The sequence below is a fragment of the Scylla paramamosain genome, chromosome 13 (genome assembly GCF_035594125.1).
Source record: "Scylla paramamosain isolate STU-SP2022 chromosome 13, ASM3559412v1, whole genome shotgun sequence".
NCBI lineage: Eukaryota > Metazoa > Arthropoda > Malacostraca > Decapoda > Portunidae > Scylla > Scylla paramamosain.
In genome coordinates, this window is record NC_087163.1 from 6,222,733 (window position 1) to 6,227,500 (window position 4,768).

The 4,768-nt window shown below is 43.1% G+C and overlaps 1 protein-coding gene across 1 annotated transcript in view; it reads left to right on the top strand.

Annotated features, from left to right (window-relative positions):
* The first annotated feature begins 200 nt into the window (after positions 1-200).
* LOC135106378 (sodium- and chloride-dependent GABA transporter 1-like) overlaps positions 201-4,768 on the top strand; it is a 78,776-nt gene continuing 74,208 nt past the window's right edge. Inside the window, exon 1 of the mRNA XM_064015328.1 lies at positions 201-340. The gene's annotated coding sequence lies outside the window, so the exon portion shown is untranslated. The remainder of the gene's footprint in view (positions 341-4,768) is intronic.

Below are 4,768 nucleotides of genomic sequence, written 5' to 3' on the forward strand. Positions count from 1 at the left end.
AGAGAGAGAGAGAGAGAGAGAGAGGAGAGAGAGAGAGAGAGAGAATATCAGGGGGAGGGAGACAGGGAGTATGGGGAAGGAAGGAGAGGAGGAACAGGTAGAGGAGGAGGTTGAGGGGGGGGAAGGGGGCACAGTGAGCATAGTGGGCGCGTGCGTATGCGTGGCGGAGAGAAGGTTGGGGTGTGTGCGCTCGCCTCCCCACACGAGACCTGCCCAGCCTCCGCTCCGCTGCCTCCTGTCGACCACTTTCCCCTTTCCACGCGGCTCCTCTGCTTGCCTGCGACACCCTTACCCACTACGCCCTCACGCCCACTATGACGCGAACCCCGCCCGCTAACAGGTACGTGCACCAACATGCTAGAGAATTAACACTCAGGCTCACGTGGTATTCGTAAACATCAACTCTGAAAGAACTTTAAAGCGATTCCAGTTAAAGTCTCGAGTCGCTAAGTCCGTCCGGGTCGCGTCGCTCGGTCTTGGCGGTAAACACTCGCGAAGAAAGTACGTTTTGCTCGCACCTGCTTGAGTTTTAGGATATTGTTTTTAGTTTTGTATGTAGATTAATGCGTAGTATTTTAATTAACTTTTTTGTTATTGTATTTCATGTTTTGTTTTTTTCGTATGGTTAGGATGAAATGGAAGTCATAGATGCAGGAGTTGGTATGATTTGATGTATTCTTTTTATCAGGAACGCTATGGAGAGGACCATTTATTTTAGTATAATCCATCATAAAAAAGAAAAAAAGTTAAATTTTTTTCTTTTCTGTTTTCCATTATTGCTTCGCTTTCTGGTATTACTTATATTCATCAGGAATTCTATTAACTGTGCCGTTAATTCCTTGCTATAAGGTATTCCACCATTAGAAGAAAAAACTTGAACACAGTTTCCAATGATAGATTTTCATCATGTTAACGTTAGTTTTTAGGCTAAATCACTCATCAACACTTCTTGATAGTTACCAAATCTTTATCACGGCACAGAAAAAAAAATAAAATAAATAAATAAATAAATCAGTCTTTCGCTTCCACTTTTCCTGACACTCACACCATCCTCGCCTCCTCCACCCACCCCCACCTCATCGTGTAGCCAGCACTTGTCTCCGCTTCATCACAACTCCAAATAATTGCCGTGTAAGCAGCCAGAGTATATTTTTAGGGCCTGCCAACAAATCTATTTCAATTTCCCTATCCCACGTGAATTGTTGAATTTTATATACAGTCGAAACTCTGAGGAGGGGGCGTGTTGCTGAGCGAGGTGTTTGATTGATGAAGCATTTCCACCTTCCTGTGATGATGTAGAAAAAAAAAAAACTCATAAATGGCAATCATAGCACCTAATTTCAATGACATAAAGATGTAAAATTATATAGAAATTAAATGAACGGACCCACTGCAAAGAAATATGTGTGATTTAAAAGGAATAGCACTTGTGATGTTTAGAAAGTTTGCTTGTATGTGTTCCTGAAGCATGATGTTCGTGAATACTTATTATACAAGTGTTGCATAAGATTCCACCACGCTCCACTTCCCAGCCAAACCCGCCCCCCCTCCCTTGTCTTCTACGTTGCATGTTTGTCCATTTACTCTTCAGAATGTCTCCTTCTTCTCCACCCATGGAGCTGCTCCAAGACCCTTTTGTTTCGGCGCCAAGACCAGTTAATCAATCAGTCAATCCATCGTTTACTCCTCCTCCTCCTCCTCCTCCTCCTCCTCCTCCTCCTCCTCCTCCTCCTCTCCTCTTCCTCTTCCATCACCTCACAATGTGCTGGTAGGTGAAGGCAGGTAAAATTAATCAAACTAAACCAAAACTCTACCGTTTGCCCTCCTCTCCGTATCTCATTCTTGATTCATAACTCAACATTTTCACTCAGCGGCAAAATAAGAAAAATTCACTTCCTTGCTCTCAGCGTACTTCTCGTCAATGTATTTCCACTTTCAGTCAGTAAGGGGGGAAACATGTAGCCGCGTGCCCTTATACACAGCAAAGACGCGCGCCATATCAGCTGTCCCTCCGTCAGTAGTAACTTTGACTCGCCGCCCTGAAGAGGCAAGGGTGTGGCGCGCCCCTCAGTGTGGCCCGTAAAACTCGTAAAGGTCTTCCTGGTTCCGTAAAATAATGATCTTATTAAGTTATACTCTTTCCAGCATGGAAATAAGAAACATTCTGTACTCTTCCTGACTGAGAAAAAAAAAAATTTCTTTCATAAAAAAAAGGAAAGAAAATCAGCCAATTCCTCGACAAAAAAAAAGAAAAAAGGTATAATTAACACGAACACACCTGCTCTCCTCGCCAAACAAATGATAGATGCGTGGGACAGTGTGCTTGGGAAGGGAGCGAAAGATCACACAAGATATTAAAAAAAATAATCCGAGGGAAAACCACATGCGCTTATAAACCCTTAATTGAACCGTTGCATGTGAACCGCGTCGCAAGCTTACGGTCGTCATAAACCATTTTGAAGCCCCGTCTGCCCGCTTTTAAGCCGCCCCCCTAACTCAGCACGAAGAGGGGACAGGGAAGTGAAGGGAGTGGCTGCGTGGGGGAAAGTAGGAGGAGGGTGGTTGTGGGGAGAGGGGAGAAAGGAGGGAGAAAAAAGAAGGGGCACGATAGAGGATAAGCTTGGCTATTGAGAGAGGAGGAAAGGGGGGAGGGAAAGGAAGGGAATTACTGAGATAAGGTGATAGGAAGTCAGGGAGAAAGGGAGAAGTTGTAGGGAAAGAGAAAAAAAGAAGGGGCGGAAGGTGGAGGGTAGCAAGAAGAGACTGTATGGAGAAAAGAGAAGGGAAGAGAGAAAAAGGGAGGATGTATGAAGAGAAGAGAGGTGAGGCAGAAAAGGGAGAGGAGTTGCTAGGGAAGAGGGGAACGGGAACGTAGAGAGAGAGAGAGAGAGAGAGAGAGAGAGAGAGAGAGAGAGAGAGAGAGAGAGAGAGAGAGAGAGAGAGAGAGAGATGGGAAGGAAAAGAAGTTCGTAGCCAAAGGGAGGAAGGAAAATGGGAGAGGAGAGGAAGGGAAGGGAAGAGAAAGAAAATGGAGTTCGTAGTTGAAGGGAGGAATGGGAAAGAGAGAAAATGGAAAGGGAAGGAAGAGAGGGAAAAAAGGAGTTCGTAGTTGAAAGAATGGAAATGGGAAGGAGAAAATGGGAGAGGAGAGGAGAGGAAGGGAAGAAAAGGGAGTTCATAGTTGGGAAGAGAAAATGAAAAGGGAGGGAATGTAAGAAGGGAAGGAAAAGAAAGTTTGTAGTTGGAGGGAGACAGGGAAAAGGGAGGAAATGTAAGGAGAAAGGAAGGGAAGGGAAGGGAAGGGAGCTGGTGATGGGAGAGAGGGTCGATTCAGTTTTGGTTTTTGTGAATGTGAATCCCCCTCCGGTGTGTGGGTCATATATACGCGGCGTGGCGGGGTGTGTGTGACGCGCTTTACGCAGATTCTCCTTTATTCTGGATTCAGTTTACGATATTTTCTCGTCTTGTTGTGTTGTGTGTTCCGAGTTACGCAGATTCTGATTTCGGAGTGGAGTTTATGGTGTTGCAATGTTTTCTTTCTTTCTTTCTTTCTTTTTTTCTTTGTATTTTTCGTTTTGATGCGTGTTTGCTTTTCTCTTTTTTCCTATATTTTGTCATATTGTGTTTGCGTCTTCTTTTTACATATCGTGTATGGGTTGTAATGAAGACTATGCCATTTTTCTAAGTGTACGATAATTTCTCATACCTTGGATTTATTATTTGGATTTATCTCTGAGTGTTCTCGTTTTCGTTTTACGTGAATTTTAGCTGAAAAATTTATTTTGCTTTTCGTTTTCCGTTTTTTTTTCGAGTTTCATGTCGCTCTTTTCTTTTTTTTTTTTTTACGTTTGTGGTCTTTTAAAAAGTTTGACGCAGTTTCGTGTCGCGCGGGAGTTCACTTAATGCAGTTTTCAGTCGTGTGGTGTGTTAGTTTCCAGTAATTTCCTGCCTTTTTGTGTTTCATTTGTGCATTGATGCCTCTCTGACCTGGGTGTGATGTGCGACGGAGCAGATTTGAAGACTGAGGTCTCGTTTACTTTTCAATCTTTTCTCTCAGCACATGATGTTTAGTGCCCTGAAAATGTGAGTATTCTGTGTTATGGTCTGGTTTAATGAACCGTTTTTGTGGTCTTCGTTTTTCATTTTTTGTGGTTCTCTTATGTGGTATTGTGTTATTTTCTGGTCTGGGTTCTTTTTGTGGTCTTGCTTATTTACTTATATATTTTTTTTCGGAAAATATATATATATATATTTTTTTTTCGACGGGATTTCGGTTCTGTTTTCTTTTTTTTATAGTCTGAGTTCGTTTTGTGGTCTAGGTTCTCTTGTGGTATGGACTCATTTTGTGGATTTCGGTTCTGTCTGATCTCTGTTAGGTCTTCTTTCTGCTTTGTGGCCTGGTTCTCTTGGGTCACGGTTCTATCATTACCTGGCTCTATCAACGTTTTGTGTCTGTCTTGTGACCGAGGTTCTATTGAGATTATGGTTCCCTCCTGGTCTGTGTTCAGCTCTGTGGTGGTGGTTCTGTCTGTGCTGCAGTGTTGTGTCTCTGTCTCAGGTCCTGAAGCATCACTGTGAAACCAATTTAGGTCCTGGAGAGTAATTGATCTGCTTCAGCCTAGCGCGACTCGAGCGCTTAAGAAACAAACACAATTTCCTTTTATATATTTTTCTTCCCTCCCTTCCATTTCATCTCCTCTCCCTTTTCTCTCCCTTCCCGTCCCTTCCTTTCTCCTTGCTTTTTAATTAAATTTTTGCAACCTAATTT